Source organism: Dasypus novemcinctus, chromosome 13 (assembly GCF_030445035.2).
Source record: "Dasypus novemcinctus isolate mDasNov1 chromosome 13, mDasNov1.1.hap2, whole genome shotgun sequence".
NCBI classification, from domain to species: Eukaryota; Metazoa; Chordata; class Mammalia; order Cingulata; family Dasypodidae; genus Dasypus; species Dasypus novemcinctus.
The window spans coordinates 35,653,603-35,673,327 of record NC_080685.1 but is presented as its reverse complement, the minus strand read 5'-3'; positions in this window follow the sequence as shown (position 1 = coordinate 35,673,327).

Genomic DNA, 19,725 nt, shown 5'->3' with positions numbered 1-19,725 from the left:
GCAAAATGAAGAGATTTTCATTACTTCTTTTCTCCCATGGTACCCTGATCTGGCCCACAACACAGGAAGACTGATGTTAAACCATAACTAAGAGGAATCTAGGCCCTAGAATTTATTTTACTTTGCTTTCCAGCTTTTGGCCATTTTTAACTTTCTAATTCTCCATCATGATCACCCTTTCTCCTTTAAATCCACATCTGTTCTCTCTGCCTCCAGGAGCCCTCTAATTAGTCTGTTTTTTAGCTCTAGGTCAGGATTGGTTTCCTTCTTCTAAGATTTGGTATTAATGATACTGGAGATGATAACCCCATAAAGATCTATAGTGGTTTACCATTTACAAGGTTTTCTCCACATACAGTATTACGTTTAATCCTTTGCAAAACTCTGAAGTAAGCAGAGACACTTTCCTGTGACTCAAGCAGTCTATTTAAAGTCTTCCTCCTACGTCTCCACACTGTCCAAGTAGCTCCTAATTGAAAGGTAGATGGGTGTGGCTCATTGAGAGGTAGCATTTCCTAGTTTACAGAATGCAAACTTTGGGGTTAGGGAGAATAATTTCACTTTCTTCACCATGCTAAAACTTTTGCTTCAGTGTCCAGCATTGAAATGAAGGCAGGATTTTGGCAGTAGTAATAGGAAAACTTTAGCAGGTTCAACAAAAGCAGTACATTAAAGCTTGGAAAACAAACCAAAATCACTAACCACACCCCCCAAGAAAAGCAAAAAAAAAACAAAAACAATAAAAAATCATGAACATGAAAAAGAATAGCCCCCTCCCATTATTCTATCGAATATGACTACAGGTACCCAAAGGAACCAAATAAAAATTTAGAAGGAAAGAATAAACACTAAAATCAAACAATACCTCCACCTCAACCTAGCATACCTAGTTACATCTCATTGTTGAAACCCACATTTCCTTTATCTTACAAAAAAAAGTGGCCTTCAAATTTTATATCAACTATCTTGGTAGTGTAACAGGTACTGTTAATTCCTTGTATCCAGTCTATCAACACCAGGAACAGGTGCTCACTAAAATCAATGGAGTATGTCTTAATTTGACTTCTCACTACAAGCTTTTGAATCTGAGTACATGTGCGTTCATCACTTAGAATGAGAGGATCACTGTCCCCAAAATTTGACCTGTCATTGGTTCTCAGAAGCCCTAATCTGTATTTTACTTCATAGTAACGGCCAAATTGCCATGCATGAACTCTAACTCCTATGGACTGTGAGTGTCCCTGTAGCTGAATCCAGAGTGAGAAGTAATTGACAGGAACTTTTGTGTTTTGGGACTCAGCTGGAAAGAGGAATTCAGAGCACAGGGTACCTGGGTATTTGTGCCCTTCTCCAAAATTGGAAAGAGAAGGATAGGCCAATCTGCTGGATCTTCCTAAGTTCTCCAAAACCAAGTGAGATCCAAAAATAATTGCATATTATGATGGTTTGAAGCTGTATGCACCCCCAGGAAAACAAGTTTTTAAATTTAATCCATTCCTGTAGATGTACACCCATTGTAAGTAGAGCCTTTTGGTGAAGTTTACTTGAGTTAAGGTATATCCCACCTCAATCAGAATAGGTCTTAATCCTATTACTGGAGGTCTACATAAGAAAATAAAGAACTTGCAGAACAAGGAGATTGGACTAGGCCAATGGTTTTCTTTTTGTGGACTAGGCCAATGGTTTTCTTTTTGTGGATTGTGGAGCCCTGGCAATCCAAGGAATTTTGCAAGGGGTTCATGAATGCATGTGTACTTCAAGTACAATCTGTAAATTGAATGGATGATGCCATATGCACACACATATATACAGGGAAGTGGTTTTGTGTGTGAGCTCTGGAGCCACATTGCCCAGGTTTAAACCTGACTCTCTCACTTACCAGCTGGATGTCCTTGGTTAAGTCACTTACTACTTTGTGCCTTAGTTTTCCTCATTCTCCAACCACAGAGAATTGGTAGGAGGCATAAAATAGATGTGCCAATCTCCTTGTTCTGTAAATTTTTTATTTCAGGGGATAATTTTCAATCCACAGACAGGAATTACTGTTGGTACTGTTTACAGATTGGCTATGTGTATTTCATAGCTGTACTTAAGAAGAAGAAAGCTGTACATTTTCCCTCTAGGTTTTTATAGCCAGCAATGCATCAGCTCTATCTTCCATGTCCTGTCACCTTCATTAGGAAGAGTTGCCGTCGGGCTGGAGGGCTTAGCCTCGCTCAGGCCCAAGAGTCAGGGGGGGGGCTCGCTCCTGCCGAACCGCTGGCGGAGGGTACTCCCGAAGGGAGCACCGGTTCTCCAGGCGTGGGGGACGCGCGGTTGGGGAAAAAACCACGGAGACCGCTTGAGCGCAAGAACAGGTCTGCTTTATTATGGAAGTGCACTAGGTTATATAGGGTTGAGAGGGAGGAGTAAGATGGAGGGAGGGCTAGCTACGGGGCAGTAGTGGACAGGCTGAAACTGATGGACAGCCCCGAGGTAAGCAGTTACCGGGCAAGAGGGCAGATTGTACGTTGGCAATATGGGCGGGACTGGCGGGAAAGATAGCGACAGCTGGAAAGGGGAGGAGGGGTGGAGAGGCAGCAACAATTGCTCTCTTTTTGTTTTTAAAAGGGAAACAATGAGGAAGGGGAGGGAGATGGGTCGGGGGAAGGCGAAGGGTGAGGGGGCGAGACCGGCTGGCTATGGGTGGACAACATAGCATCTGGCCAGGACGCATGTGTCAGCCCTCAGGGTCGGTGCGCGCCGGCGCTAGGCGCACACCGAGCCTTACCAGCAAAACGGTCTCGCGATGCCCCTGAACCCTCCTAGAGGGGGGGGAATGACAGGAGGTGGCTAGAGGCATGAGGTACGAAGTGGGTCTCGCGGGCGGAAAGGGCGAGGAGGGCGGCGGGGAGGGGACTCAGTGGTGGCGAGGCGTTGGTAATGGACTTGTACGAAGGAGCTGAACACTGCGTTGGCTTGATCTTTGGCAAGGCGGACCATCTTTTTGATGGCCCAGGGGCCCACGGTGAGGGCTAAGATGACGATGATGAGTGGGCCTAGGAATGGAAGGAGGTAAGGGAGGAGGGTATGAAAAACACTGGAAAAATAGTTCGCGTTTTCTCGCTCTTTGCGGCATCTATCTAGTCCCTCTTGGACTTTTTTTAGATTGTCCTCAACAAGGCCGGTGGAGTTGGCGTATATGCAGCATTCTTCTCCAAGGGTGGCACATAGACCTCCTTCTTTAAGGAGGAGGAGGTCGAGGCCGCGGCGGTTTTGGAGAACTACTTCGGAGAGAGAGTTAAGAGAGTCTTTTAGGTATTTTACAGCATTACGAAGATAGGTGATGTCCTCGTCAACGGCCTGCCTGAGAGATGAGAGGGCAGAGGACTGTGTGGAGAGGGTGGCGATCCCTGTGCCTGCTCCTGCGATACCCAAAAGGGAAGCAACTGTTAGGACTGCAGTGATTGGCTCCCTCTTTTGTAATTGGAGAGAGGTTTGTCTGCGCAACAAACGGCGGAAGAAATCGGTGTCAGAGTGGTAAAGGACTCGAGGGGCGAGAAGGATAAGCAGACAAGTTTCATTGGTAGCATTGAGGGTGGCGACATTGAGGCAGGGGGTTAATCCGGTGGAGGTACGAAGCCACTGGGAGGTGTTATGGGGGATTAAGAATTTGGCAGAAGCGCTAGGAGAGGAGTAGTTAGCGCAGGCATGCATAAGGGGATGGGAGCCTTGGCGGGGACGAACGCAGCGCCCTGTGGAGGAAACAGATTGGAAGGTTAGGGGAACAGAGGAAGTGTTCCAGTTGCATCCAGTAGGAGAATTTTCGGAGGATTCGCTGAAGGTGAGGTTTGTGGCGACAGGTTCGTATAGAGGAAGAGAGGGGGAGAGACAAAGCCAGCAGCTCCGGGTGAGATTGGGGTGAGATGAGTTCAGAGAGGTGTATGAGGCTTTGATTAGGCTGATGAGAGGACTGGGAAGCTGACCAGGGGGTAAGTGAGGCTTGGGGTTGTGGGAGCTGAGAGAGGCAGTGGCGAGGGGGGTGCCAGGCGAAGGAGCAGGCAAGGTGGGGCGAGGTGGAGAAGGAGGCTGTGCCTTTGGAGGATTGAGAACTTGATTTGGGCCGATAGGGGTGGAGCGTGAGGGGATTGGCTCCTTTTTTATAGAGATAATGCCGCCGTAATCATGACCTACTGCATACAAGCGGGCTCCCCACGTGCGGCCCTGTAGCCAGAGGTCGGAGTTGGGGTCTTTAACTGTGAGTGTGATGGTGTTCCATCGAGTAGCATTACGCTGGAGAATAAGGTGTGGGTCTCTGTTAGGGGCGCCGGACCATCCGTGAGCGATGGTTTCGCACCCCCAAGAAGGACAGTAGTAATGCGTTGGGTCATGACATCCTCTGGCGGAGGATGGGCACATGTAGAAACCTGTGGCAGAGAGGTTGTTTGGCCCCAAATTGTAAGACGGGATGTTTATGCGTCCAGTGAGATTGAGGACATCAGTTGTGAAAGAGGGGGCGGAGGCGGTCACGTTGGAGGCGAGGAGCTGGTTCCGCCCTGGCAGCTCTCGCAGGTCAAGAGGGTGAGGGTCCAGTTGAAGGGCTGATGATTCGGGTTGGCAGCGGCTGGGAGAGCGAAGGAAGCCAGGACGAAGGAGACGGTCGCGAGGTTGCATAGAGGCATCATTTGACGGTGTGGCATCTGTGGAGACAAAAGAAAAGAAAATTCCTCGCTCTCCACACGCGGCAAGCGGGCAGCATGAGGGGGGTAAAGAGAGTGGGGTAAGGGTTAGAAACTTTTTATGAGGAGGCATTTCTTTTTTTTTTTTTTTTTTTTTATTATTTTTTTAATTTTTTTATTTTTTATTGACTTTGTAATAATATTACATTAAAAATATATATGTGAGGTCCCATTCAACCCCACCCCCCCACCCCCCCTCTCCCCACCCCCCCAACAACACTCGTTCCCATCATCATGACACATCCATTGGATTTGGTAAGTACATCTTTGGGCACCTCTGCACCTCATATACATTGGTTCACATCATGGCCCATACTCTCCTCTATTCCATCATGTAGGCCCTGTGAGGATTTACAATGTCCGGTGATTACCTCTGAAGCACCATCCAGGGCAGCTCCATGTCCCGAAGACGCCTCCACCTCTCATCTCTTCCTGCCTTTCCCCATACCCTTTGTCCATTATGTCCACTTTTCCCAATCCAATGCCACCTCTTCTATGTGGACACTGGATTGGTTGTGTCCATTGCACCTTTATGTCAAGAGGAGGCTCAGATTCCACCTGGATGCTGGATGCAATCCTCCCATTTTCAGTTGTAATCACTCTAGGCTCCATGGTGTGGTGGTTGTCCTTCACCTCCATCTTAGCTGAGTGTGGTAAGTCCAATAAATCAGATTGTAGGTGCTGGAGTCTGTTGAGGCTCAGGATCTGGCTATCACATTGTCAGTCCAGAGATTCAAATCCCCTAAATATATCTTAAACCCCAACATTAACTGCACCTCCAGCACATTGGCATGAAAGTCTTATGAAGGGAGATCCCATCTGAGTCCAGATTCATCACACATAAACACCATTGAGGAGGCATTTCTAAATGAGGGCTGGTGCTGGATCCGGGTGAATGGGGCGACTTCTGGGCCGCATCCTTTGTCAATGTTATCTCTCACTGAAGGCATAGGGTGCCGATCGTCTACTGGGACTAGAGGGTCGGTGGCAGGCCGGATGCAGCGCCCAGGGATCCAGAGAGGTTGCGGCTCAGAATCTGGAAAGACACAAGCAAAGCCTCTCCCCAGGGTCTTTCCAATGGACAAGGGGAACTTGTGAGGGTTGCCACATGGGTCCCCAGTGCTTATGGGTGGGGGAGAGCCCCTGGTTATCGAAGGTTAAGAGATTGTGGTGAATGAGGCAGGCAGTCACGACATCGGCTGGGGCCTTGTGGGGAGAGGAGGTTTTTTCTTTTTGAATGAGTAGCTTGAACTGTTGGTGAGTGCGCTCGACGATTCCTTGCCCCTGTGGATTGTATGGAATGCCAAAGTGATGCGTGATGTGATACATCCGCACGAAGCTGGCGAAGGCAGCACTGCGATATGCTGGTCCGTTATCTGTTTTGAGATCCCATGGGATTCCCATGAACAAAATAGCTTGGCGAAGCTCCTTGATGCAATGTTTGGCGCTCTCCCCCGCGAGGGGGACTGCATAGCACAGATGTGAAAAGGTGTCAATTGCCACATGAAGATATTTGAGGCGGCCGAAGGCGCTGACATGAGTGACGTCTAATTGCCACCTCGAGTTTGGGTGGAGGCCGCGGGGGTTGACGCCCTGAGGCTGCAAAGGTCCAAGTGGCAGCAAAGGCGCGCAAGTTCGGCACTCGCGCACAAGGTGCTTGCAAGTTTCAATAGGGATGTCTGGAAAGAGCTTCTGGATGGACCGCGCAGAGAAGTGAAATTGGGAATGTAAAAGCTTGGCTTGGTTGACAAAGTCTCCAAGCCGCGGTCCATCGGTGGAGTCTTCACGAAGAGTGACTGGGTTTATCTGATGGGCGGACACGGAAGCGTCAGCAAGGTCATTTCCCTGAGTCAGAGGTCCTGGTAGGCCAGAATGGCTTCTAATGTGAGCGGTGAACCAGGGCTGTTGCCGTTCTTCAAGCAGTCGCTGCACAAAGGCGAGTGCCCGGTCGATGTTTGAGTTACTTGGTAGGAAAGTGGCAAGTGGAAGGCTACGACACACTTGAAGAGTGTATAGGCTGTCAGTAAAGATGTTGAGAGGCTGGTCTGGGTGAATATTGAGGACTGCAGCGACGGCTAGAAGTTCGCCTACTTGAACAGAAAAGTCATTTGCGAACAGCAGTTGCCGCGGCTCAGGATTGTCGGGAGTGTATATGATGGCAGCAAACGTCGTTTTGGAGGCATCTGTGAAGGCAGTGATGGCAGAAGGAATTGGGTTCCGTGCGGGCAATGGACAGAACGGGTTGGAAAACGCTAATTGAGACATTCCTTGCAGCAATCGGTGATGAGGATAGTGGTTGTCAAAGGAGCCACGAAAGAGCTCTACTAAGCTTTGCATTTGGGCATTGCTCATGATGAGGGAGGTAACATCCTTGGCATCTAAAGGCCAGACAATGGTGTGCGGCGGGACGCCGTATGTTTGTATGGAGAGAAGTACTAAGTCAGTGGCCAATGCAATCCAGGCTTTTATAAAAGGGCAGATTTTTGGGAGTTTGCTTTTTGACGTATGCAGAAAAAGGAGAGGGCCATCTTGCCACAAGAGGCCTGTGGGAGTGATTGGCATTGGCAGGACTAAAGCTAAAACTGGAAGGTCAGGGGAAAACCGCTCTAGGCGGCATTGCTGTAGAGCGGCACTGACCTGTTGGACAGCTTCTCGGGCAGCGGGGGTGATGGTGATGTTACGAGTAACCGCAGTTGGTGGGCTATCCTTGGTCTGCAAGAGCTCGAAGAGGGGCTGCATTTGCGCTGTTGTGATGGGGAGTGCTGCTCGAAGCCAATTGATTTGCCCGCAAAGCCGTTGGAGCTCAGTGAGTGTCATTTTGTGGGAGACATGAATTTTTGGGCTCGCAGGTTGAATGGACTGGTGAAAATGAAAGCCTAAGAATTGAAAAGGAGGCTGGAGGTTTATTTTGTCAGACTGCACAGTAAGCCCGAGGCTGGAGAGGTTTGTTATTATTGCCGAGAGCAGATCATTGAGGAGCGCACTGGAGCTCGCTGCCAAAAGGAGGTCGTCCATGTAGTGGAGGATGTATGTGTGCTCCGGATTGAACTTGGAGCGCAGCGGCTCAACGGCATGGTTGACATACAATTGGCATATAGTAGGGCTGTTGCGCATGCCTTGAGGTAATACTTTCCATTGAAATTGCTGTGCTGCACCCTGGTTGTTGATGCGTGGAACTGTGAACGCGAACCTCGGACAGTCTCGGGGATGAAGAGGGATAGAGAAAAAGCAGTCTTTGATGTCGATGGTTGCTGCATGAAAATGTTGGGGGACTGCGGTGGGATGCGGGCATCCTGGCTGAGGTGATCCCATTGGCTTAATATGCTTGTTGATCTCACGGAGGTCGTGGAGAAGGCGGAACTTGCCGGTGTTTTTCTTGTTAATGACAAAGATTGGCGAATTATAGGGACTAGTGGACGGCTCAATATGTCCTGCTTGTAGCTGCTCTTCGACGAGGGCAGAGAGAGCTTGTAGCTTGTGAGCTGGCAAGGGCCACTGCTCGACCCAGATGGGCTCCTCTGTGTCCCATTCCAGAGGGATAGGGTCAGGTTTTGCGACGAGAGCAGTGGCCCCTATAAGGGGTGGGGGGGGGGGGCAGCGTAGCAGAGAAGGCTTCTGTGGTGATTTGGGCTTTTAGCTGGCTGAGGACATCTCTTCCCCATAAGATGGTCTGGACTGAAGAGAGGACGAGTGGGCGAATTTGGCCTTCATGGCCTTCTCTGTCGCTCCAATGCAGAGGCTGGGATGTTTTCCAGGAGGTAGCGGCTCCTGTGGCACCGATGACTTGAGGGCCAGTCTCGAGGGGCCAGTGATTAAATGCAGCGACTTCAAAAGGAACGCAGGAGATCTCAGCGCCAGAGTCTAGGAGTCCATCGAGCCATTGCCCATCGATCTTGAGCTCTAATGAGGGTTTCCAGTGACGTGAGATAGGCATTGTCCACATTACGGCTTGGGAATTTTTCTGAGGGCCTCTTGAGGGTGGGGCTGAGGCCTGCCCCGCTGGGAGTTTAAAGGCTGCTGGAAACTTTGGGCGGCACGGCAGTCTCGGGCCCAGTGATATCCTTTCCCACAACGCGGACATGGCGTAGAAGGGCCCCTTGGTCGTCGCGACGGCGGGTCGGAGCGAGGTGCCGGGCCTGGCTGAGAGCACTCGCGGACAAAATGGCCGGGCTGGCCGCATCGAAAGCAGACGGAAGTGGAGGTAGATGAAACAGCCATGGCAGATGCAAAGGCAGCGGTGAGCGTTTTGACTTGCGGGTCAACGTCACGGCAGGCAAGGACCCACTCATGCAGAGCCTTGTCACGTATAGGGAGGAATATAGCCCGGAATGGCGCAAGACATCCGTCTATGATAAGCTCTTTGGCCAGCGCGAACTGGGCATCCTCGCTGGAGATCTTTCGTTGGCAAGCTTCCAGAACACGGGCGACGAATGCTGGGAAGGTTTCATTGGGCTCTTGAAGCAATTGTGCGAGCTTGGTGGGCTGCTTGGTGGAAACTAGAGAGAATGATCGCTGGACGAGGACTTTTACCCGGTGCCAAAACCCTGGGTCGATTTCGAGATAAGAGCGAGGGTCTGCATAATTGTTGGTACCCGTGTATGCGTCGGATGGATCCAGGACGCCGGCTTGGGCATTCTCTATTACCTGCCGGTCAACAGCCGCCTGGTAGTGAGCGCGCCATTCAATAAATTGTCCTGGCGTGAGGACGGCACAGGCTAGGGAAATCCAGTCATATGGGAGAACGAGCTGGGTTCCTAGCTCCTCGAGGAGCTGTTGCGCATAAGGGCTGCTGATTCCATCCTCCTTCACAGCTTTGCGGAGGGTTTTAACTTCATCCGCTGTAAAGGGCAGCCAGGTTTGCGGCCGTTGCAGCGTGGGCTGCGGATTCAGCGGATACAGCTGGGGGGTTTGAGAAGGTGTGGCACCGGGGACAGCGGCTTGGGCAGGTGAAGGGCTATTGCCATACGGCGGCGGCAAGGGATAAGCGGAACACAGGTGAGAAAATGGCGGTCTAACAGCTTCCAGGCGACAACAAAATGGTGGCGGGACCCTTCCGGGCGCCGGCCAAGATGGCGAAGCAGCCACATCCGGTTGTGAACAAAATGGTGCGGGGGGCGCTTCCGGTTTAGCGGAAGATGGCGACCATACAGTTTCCAGGGCGGAGCCGGATGCTGACCGGACAAGAAGAGGCGGGTAGAGGCGGGAAGAGGGCATCGGTGAAGAAGAAGCCAGATGTGCGCCATCCTGGGCAGAGGTGGAGGAAGAAGGCGGAAGTTCGCCATCTTGGGGAGTGGCAGGAGCGGTCTCTGTGTGCCGCGGGGAGCTGGGACGGGGGGGCTCACGCTCAAGGGCGGCCGCAAGTTGGTCAGACAGAGAGTCAGTGTCGGCGGACTCATCGGAATCACAGTCTAGAGGCCGCTTGGGAGAAGCCTCACAAATAGTCTCGGATGGGGCGCCAAGGAGACAGGCGCGAATGGCAACGAGAACAGGTAAGAGGCCCGTTGGGAAAGAGCGTTTCTCATGCTCCATTGCGGAGGTGACTCGATCTATGAGTTGAGAGTATGTATCTGGGCTCCAGAGTTGGCAGGTGGCGAGCCATGGATTAAAAGGGAGCAAAAGGTCCCAGTATTTTTGGAGTTGCCGCAGGGAAACGCGGACTCCGTGGTGTCGAGCAGGGCAGCGAGGGCCCTAACTTGTGGCGCCTGACGCGATGATAGAGAGGCACCCATGCTAAAATAGAGGTGGGACGACGGCGAGGGGTCCCTACCTGGAGAAGAGGATGAGCCATCCAATTCACAGCAGCAGCAGCAGCAGAGAGGGGCCGGGGGAGGAGCAGCCCCACGTTGGGCGCCAAATGCCGTCGGGCTGGAGGGCTTAACCTCGCTCAGGCCCAAGAGTCGGGGGGGGGGGCTCGCTCCTGCCGAACCACCGGCGGGGGGTACTCCCGAAGGGAGCACCGGTTCTCCAGGCGTGGGGGACGCGCGGTTGGGGAAAAAACCATGGAGACCGCTTGAGCGCAAGAACAGGTCTGCTTTATTATGGAAGTGCACTAGGTTATATAGGGTTGAGAGGGAGGAGTAAGATGGAGGGAGGGCTAGCTACGGGGCAGTAGTGGACAGGCTGAAGCTGATGGACAGCCCCGAGGTAAGCAGTTACCGGGCAAGAGGGCAGATTGTACGTTGGCAATATGGGCGGGACTGGCGGGAAAGATAGCGACGGCTGGAAAGGGGAGGTGGGGTGGCGAGAGGCAGCAACAAAGAGTCTTCTCAGGAAAGAGCATTCAATAAAGGGTAGATTTTCACAATAAAATCAGTAACTTTTAATATTTTTTGCTTCCTGTCCTGACCTGAATAATTACTTACTTTGGATGGATCCAAAGGAAAGAAATGGAAACTGCTAGGACTCCCAAAGCAAATATCATTCAGAAAGAAATAGAGATGGGGGTTTTGCAAGCTGCATTCCTGAATATGGACAAAAATTCTCCTTGCAAGAAATAAACCCAAGGCTGATCCTTTCCTTCCATTTTTAGAGACTAATTTCTTTCTAACATGTAAGCAAGAATTGTGTGTAATTTCTCATACAAATAGCAACTGAGCAGAAACTAGTTGTAAAATACATTCCCAGCACCTGATTTTAATAACAAAATCTGCTATCTTGAAAATCCAGAGGTGACCATTATATTTGGACTTTATCCTTGGTACAGCTAGAGCTAATGCCCTACAGACTATTTATAGACAGTTCTACCAGACATACCAGTTAAAGGTTGTCAGCAAAAGTGAAGAAGTCAAAGGTCCTGGGTCAGGGACATGGTCATTTTCTGAGTGAGCATAAATTCTCAACTGACTGGGAAAAGATTTCCTACCTAGTGTTACAATTTTGGGGTATCCCCTTAAATACCTACAAAATGCAGAGCCAACCTTTGCATAGGTACCCTAAAATTTCTCAGTGTTAGACCACTGACTGAACATAAACTATAATATTTTATAGTGTATAGGTGTGGGCATCAGGGATATAAAGCTGCCTGTCTTTGAGCTGTTATTATCCAGCCACTCAACCTTTCTAGATGAGATATATTTGTGAGTCTTAAAGTTAAGTGAACAGTCTGGACCATAAGGTAAGCTCAGAAAAATTGATCATGACTTTTGACTTATAAATACCATCTTCCAGCCAAGAGACCCAAAGGGACTTGCCTGATGCTGTCCAACAAATTGAGTGAGCTGATCTTTCCTAGAATGGAGAGAATAATATAACATGCCTAATGAGAAAGAGTCTCAGGGCGACAGGTGTTAAAAAAATTTATATGCCAGATATTAAAATACATTTAGAAAACTGCAGCAGCTTGCTCGGTCGGTAGAGGTGGGGTCTGGCTGCGGACGAGGGGTCGGTCCAGCTCAGGACGAGGGGTCGGTCCCACTTGGGACGAGGGGTCGGTCCGGCAGCAGACGAGGGGTCGGTCTCACAGGGGTTGCGTGGTTCGGCTGATGGGGTCGCCCGGCGAAGCCGGCGACGAAGGGGTCGCCCGGAGAAGCAGGCGACAAACTGGGGACAAGGGAGGCCAGGCCCTTGTCGGGGGCTCTCAGGACTGGAGGGCGCACGGCAGAAGAACTACCGCGGAGACAAGGTAAACATGCAAGTCCACTTTACTGAGGGAGAGGCAACAGTTTTATAGGGGCTGGGGAAGGCTGATTGGTCGAAGCCACGCCCTGTTCTGATTGGTTGCCGGCGAAAGGTCAGTGGGAGGTACTGGACGGGGGAGGGGTGGTGGTTAGGGATTGGCTGTCGCTGTTGCTGGAAGTGGCAGGGTTTAGGGATTGGTGGCTGCTGTTGCTGGGGTGGAGGGCAGACTTGAGTTTCCCGCCCACGCCTTGCTGTTGCTGCTGTCGGGGGAGGGGAAAAGGGCAGACTGGAATTTTCCGCCCTGTGCCTGCGCAGGGAGAAAGAAGAAGAAGGGTGCCGCCCCACAAGGCATCGTGTGGCGCCATCCGGGAGGAGGGGCGGCCGCGGAAGCATGGCTGCCGAGAAGGGGAGACCCGAGGGCACTCTGCGCCCATGCCGAGCTTCCTTCAGGGGTGGCGGTGGGCCCGACCAACCACCCTATTATGGGGGCAGCGGAATTAGGCCTACCGCGGCGGCTCCCCCGCCAGGCCAGCAAACCACACTTCAGCCCGAGGGGTGACCGCAGAAAACTAAAAGAATAAAAATAATTAGTAGTTAAACATATTTCAAAGAGACTATGTATAAGATGAATTAAGAGTCCAGCCCTGAACAGGCTGCTGAGATTCTCAGATCAGATGACTCATTAACTTTGTGGCCCCAGACAAGTTGTTTAATCTCTCTGTGCCTCAGTCTCCTCATCTATAAAGCAGAGATAGCAGTATCTGCCTTGGGGTTGTAAGGATTAAATGGGTTAATAAAATGATGAGTTTAGAACAAAACCTGGTAGGTAGTAAATTCTATATATGTTAGTTATTATAGTTAGTATTTTATTTTATATGGTTAGATTTCGAAGCCCCAGAGAAAAAGAATCCTTTGCCATCCTCTGGGTTAGGTCTCAAGGGAAAAAGAATTCAAAGTCCACTGATGGGTCCAGAAGGCAAAATTGTGTCCTCAACAGATGCTCCTGGGACTGCATAGAAGCAGCTGTGCCCAGTGGGGCAGACCCAATTCACACAGGGGTGGAAGGGTAGATGGTTCTCTGGGTGTTCAGAGGACATTCCCTGATGTGATTTTAGACAGAGAAAACCCAGTCTTACAGAGTCATCCCTCAAGGCAAATGTAGTGTAGGCCAGGTCTATTTTATGCTTCCTTACAGTATTACACAGTTAAAAAATGGAAACAGCCTTTTCTTAAAGGAATCCCTTTAGGCTGTGAGCAGATAAGGACAAGCAATCTTAGCCCAGCCATGCATATTTGCATTTTAATAGGTAACTTTTGAAGCTTTAATACTTCAGGACCCTGGTTAAACAGGACTGTGACCTGTTTTGGGGATTGGGAGTGGGTAAGGGTAGGAGTTGAAGAAATGAGGGAGGGGCAGAGAGTAGCTCTGAACTTCTCAGATCACCCTCTGCGAATGTGTTACCATCAGCAGAAGGCCTTTTTTTAAAAAAGAAATCAATTTTATTGATACATATTAATAAACCACACAATTTATCCAAAGTGGATAATCAGTGGTACTTGGTATAATCACATAGTTATGGGTTCATCACTTCAATCATTATTAAAGTATTTTCGTTATTTCAGTAATAATAATAGTAAACAAAAACCAGACAAACAAACAAACAAGAAAATTCTTCACCTTTGGTATTAGTCAGCCAAAGGGGTGCTGATGCAAAGCACAAGAAATCTGTTGGCTTTTATAATGGGTATTTATTTGGGGTAAAAGCTTACAGTTACCAGGCTCTAGAGAGTCTAACTCAAGGTTCCTTTCTCACCAAAGTCAGTTGCCACATGTTGAAGCCAGATGGTTGCCAATCTCTGAGAGGGTTCAGCCTTCCTCTCTCTTGAGTCAGCTATAGGCTGGCATGGGGCTCATCTCTCTTCCCAGGGCTTTAGCTGTTTGAGCCTTCTCCTTTCTGTCACATGGCAAGACCAAAATGACCAAGTTCTATCCTCTTCCATGTCCTCTTGAGTGCCCCTTTATATCAGCCCACTGAGGGGGCGGGGACTTAATCTGAGTTACTCCCTACTGAAGTGGTTGAATCAAAGCCCTAATCTTAACATAGTTTAATCAAAAACATCTCAGCTGAATCTAATGCAATCAAAGGGGATCACACCAAGAGGAAGAGACCAGTTTACAAATATAATCTCTCTTTTTGGAATTCATAAATAATCTCAAACTGCCATACCTCTCATTCTCACTGTTTTCCCTGCTGTACATAGCTGCTAGTACTGGCTATTCTTGCAGAATTATTTATTTGTTTGTTAGCAGTTTTATTGAGATATGTTCACATACCATATGATCTATCCAAAGTGTATAATCAGTGGCTTTTAGTACAATCACAATGTTGTATATTCATCACCTCAAAAATTTTAGAACAATTTCAAAAAGAAACACTCCACACCCCTTAGCATTCATTCCTCAGCCCTACATAACCACTAATCTCATTTTATCATTGTGAATTGATTTATATTTACATTTTATATAAATGGAATCATACAATATGTAGTAGTCTGTGTCTGGTCTCCTTCACTTAGTATAATGTTTTTTTTTTATTCTGATATTAACAATTTATAATATTAACATACATTTTTCAATTTCAGAGAAAAATGGTTTCATATATGCATTTTACCCATTATATTTCACATACTAAATTTAGTTCATAATTGGGCAATCATACAGTATTTGTATTTGTCCTTTTGTGTCTGGTTTGCCAGAAGGCCTTTTTGAAGTGTGTGTGTGTGTGTGTGTGTGTGTGTGTGTGTGTGTGTGAGAGAGAGAGAGAGAGAGAGAGAGAGAGAGAGAGAGAAGAATGAGAGAGCAGGGGTGGTGGTAATGGTGCTTGTCTCAGGATGGGTGTGCAGGAGACAGTTTTGGCATTTAGTATGCAGCCAAACACCCTGCAATGCCAAGGTTGCCTTGCATAATAAAAGATTGTCCTGTTTCTGCACAAATTAAGAATGTCCAGCCAGATATTTTATAATTACTTGAGCCTTGAAACTGCTTTTGTTTTATAAATAAACACAAAGTAATTTTTGCAACTATTCATGTATACTGGAAATGACAGGAAAGACACTATTGCATGTACTGGAAGAAGACTATTCTTTGGTTTTCCTCAGACAACATCCTTCATTTGTTCCCTAATTCAGAAAATCAGATCACCAACAGCTAACCGTTCATAATATTTGTGTCACCGCTACATCATCTTCATATCAGGCTGAATTTGTGACTGCTACATTCATTATGGACATATTATCTTATTATAAGTTTATTTCCTTTTATTTCTCCTTTATATTAAAACCGGGAATAACATTTTTAAAATGTACGTGTTTCTCCAAAGAAGATACACAAATGGCCAAAATACACGTAAAAAGATGGGAAATTGCAAATGATGAGAAACCACTTCACCCCCACTAGATTGACTAGTATAAAAAAAATAAAGGAAAGTAACAAGTGTTAGCAAGGAAGTAGAGAAATTGTAACTCTCGTGCATTGCTGATGGTAATGTAAAATGGTACATTTGCTGTGGAAAGCTGTCTGTTCCTCAAAATCTTAAACATAGAATTACCATATGATCCAGCAATTCCATGCACAGATGTATACCCAAAACAATTGAAAACAGGGATACAAATGGGTAGCTATACACCAATGTCCACAGCAACATTATTCACAATAGCCAAAAAGTGGAAACAATCCAAGTATCCATAAAAGATGAATGGATAAACAAAATGAAGTATGTCCATACAATGAAATATTATCCAGCTATAAACTAGAATGAAGTTCTGATGCATGATACGACATGGATGAACCTTGAAATCATTATGCTAAGTGAAATAAGCCAGCCACAAAAGAACAAATATTATGTGATTTCATTTATATGAAATATTTAGAATATGCTAAATTCTCAGAGACATAAAGTAGATTAGAGGTAGCCACAGGCCCAGGGGAAGAAAATAGGGAGTTATTGTTTAATGGGTACAGAATTTTTATTTGGGAAGATGAAAAAGTTTTGGAAATAGATAGTGATGATAATTGAACAAACTTGTGAATATAATTAATGCCATTGAATTGTACACTTAAACATGGTTAAAATGGCATATTTGTGAACTGGATGTAGCTCAAGTGGTTGAGCACCTGCTTCCCATATAAGATCCTAGGTTTGATCCCTGCTACCTCCTAAAAGTAAATGGAAAAACCAGCTCTCATGTGGAGCAGATGTAGATCAGTGGGCAAGTGCCTGCTTCCCATATAGGAGATCCTGGGTTCAATACTTGGTACCTTTAAAAAGAAAAAGGCAAGTTTAATTTTGTATATATTTACTGCAATTTTTAAAAAAGTGTGCAGATAGAAAAAGTAGATTTATTTTCAGGGACCTGGAAATTATACAGTTTGAAAGATTGTCTTTTTTAAAAAAAGAATAGAAAATTGTTAATATGTCATTTGGTATGAAAATGACTATTTGCTTAAAATGAGAAAATAAATTTTAAAAATTAAAAAGTTTTAAAAGATGACAAATGACATGAATAATACAAAATCTAGAAAAAATAACAATTTGGTGCTAGACACACCTAGCAAAGAATATAATACTTCTGTTTTCCTGTATATATATTGATACATGCTTTTTATCTTCTCTTCAACATATAGTGATATTGTAAAATCATATTCTATAAACAAGAACCAAAATTCTTTCTTTCATTTAGCACCATAATCAGCCTTACTTTTTTAACTTTTTTTGGTTGAAGTTTATCTTCATACATGAACATCCATAAGCAATAAATGTATAGTATAAGTTGTAAGCTTACAAAACAAACATGCCTGCCCACCTGAAGGGCTGCTACACATTCTGAGTCGCTGGATAGAGAAAAAGTGTGCACTCTCTCAATTCAGCATTTATTTTTCATTACTGATAGTTGGGGTACATAGAAAATTCAGGTTCAAATGAAGTAGACTCATTGTTTGTGGTACTGCTACAGGTTACTACAAACACAGGAATTCCAATAAATTTTATATTGGTTGATTCCCCTCAAAAAAAGTAAAAAAAAATGTGATGTATTTATATTTTGCATTGCTGAGTATATTATTGATAGGAGAGAACTTCCACTAGACTCAATATGAACGAAATCTTCTACTTGCAATTTTACATGCATCTGATGATTGGAAAAATATTTCACAAAACTAACTTCTGGCTCCAAATATTTCAATCTTGGTTTTCAAATTTCCAGTGCTGGGTACTATAGGACAGGTTCATGCTACAATATGATATTTGGTCTTATACTTCTGTGTCTTGAAGTCAGGAGTCAGCTCAGCCCATGATAGTATTTTCCTGCAAGCCATTCCTGTGCTCCAATGGCTTACAATATACCATACCTGAAAATCATCGAACCACCTATATCTATTATGCTAAACCAGAATTAAATATACCCTCAACTCAAGATCTCTTTAGCTGGGTCCTCAAAACTGCCTTCAGCTACTTTTATGTCACGGATAGGAATGGAAATGTGACAGAGGGAAAGTCTGAGTGGAAAAACACAGTGGTCTTATCCAAATGTGGTTAAAATATCTTACTTTTGTAAATTTTACAAAATCATAGGGCCATGGGGTGTCCAATACAAGTGACTAGTGATAAAGCTTGACTTTTATTAATCTTACCATAGCTCCATCTCTGCAAGATAAATTCAAACTATATGGATTTCCTATCAAGACAGCAAAGAAAGTGTGGCAAAATGGGGTCTGATAGGCTTGAAAACCGCTAGTCTAGATATTGAAAAGGGGACAAGGGCCACAGGAAGGTGAAATAGGGACTCTAAATAGGCAGTTCCCAGAATAGGCAACATGTGCAGATTACTGTAGAGGCTCAAGAAAAAAAAACATTGAGTGCTAAACAAAAATGAAGACACATAGTCTGACATATGATTTCACCACTGGACTGACTATTTGAAATTCATGCAATGCCAGAAACTACAGAATATTTTTGTGTCCATTCTTATTGACCAGTGTTTCTTATAATGAAGGGTTTGCAAACATTTTTAATGAGAAAATATATTCATTTTTTTTGTTGGAGCTAATCTAAACAAATGAATATGAGTATATTGTGGCTCCTTGGGATGACCATTTAATAAAAACTTGTCACTCAATTTCAATGCCTACATTTGCATTTTTTGTTTAGAATTGTTTGCAATTATAAATATGCCCAATAACTAGCAAATTATGTCAGGGTGCACCTATGACTACGGGTTTCATATTGCTCAAATAGGAAAAGTAGAGAGGAAAAAATAAATCAGCACAAGGCCTATCACAGAAAAGGCTGTCAAGCAATCCTCTTTATCACAATTAATACACAGTCACCCTGCAGGAAGATACACAGTATGATGAAAATACTTTTTTCACATGATCTAAGAGGCAACACAGTTAATTAGCTGGAAAGTATAATAGAAAATTTGAAATAAATAATTTTCTGTTCTTGATAAATAAACTGGATTTATACCAACTTAATATATATTTCAATAATTTTGCAATGCTAATCTTTAAGATAACAAGAGTACTATGTAGTATTATCAAGGGTCACCTCATTAAAGTTAGCATTTGAACATGGCTTGCTGATAGAGTTTTTTTTAAGTATATGCCCAAGGTTTCCAGAATAAACAAATAAACCTTGAAGTTATTAACATCATTTTGTACTTTTTACAAGAATGTCTTAAATGTAGGCACAGACAGGCTACTTGATCTTTCTACCATTAAACCTAACGTCCAAAATTTATTTTCAATATAAGAATATCATTCATCACCTATAATCATTTCTTCATTTGTGTACTTGTTTATCAAATATTTATTTGCAAACCACTATATCATTTGTTGGACATACAAAGAGAACCAGATAGGTGAAATCTTTTCCATCCTTTTTGAGAAGATAGTCAATGAACAAGTAAGCAAAATAGTAAAGTTTGTAATTAAAGTTTGTAAGAAGAAAATAATGTTGCTGTAAAGAATAACCAATAGGGTGGTTAAGGAAGACCTTTCAACAACAACAACAAAATATTTTAGCAGAGACTTAAAATATGAGCAAAGATGGACCAAGCAAAAAGCTGGGACAAAAATATTTCAAAAGTGGGAAGAGGAAATTCAGAGTCCCCATAACAAGAAAGATTTGGGGGGAATTCTAGGTATTCAAAGAAGATCAGTATTACTGTACTATTGTGACTAAGGATGACAAAGATATAAAATTAGATTGAATATACAAATAAGGACCAGATCATGAGGGATCTACCAGATCATCTCATAGAACATGGAAAAGTGTCGGGATTTTATTTGAAGATTGTATTTGTCAGGGTTCTCGAAGGAGACAGAATCATC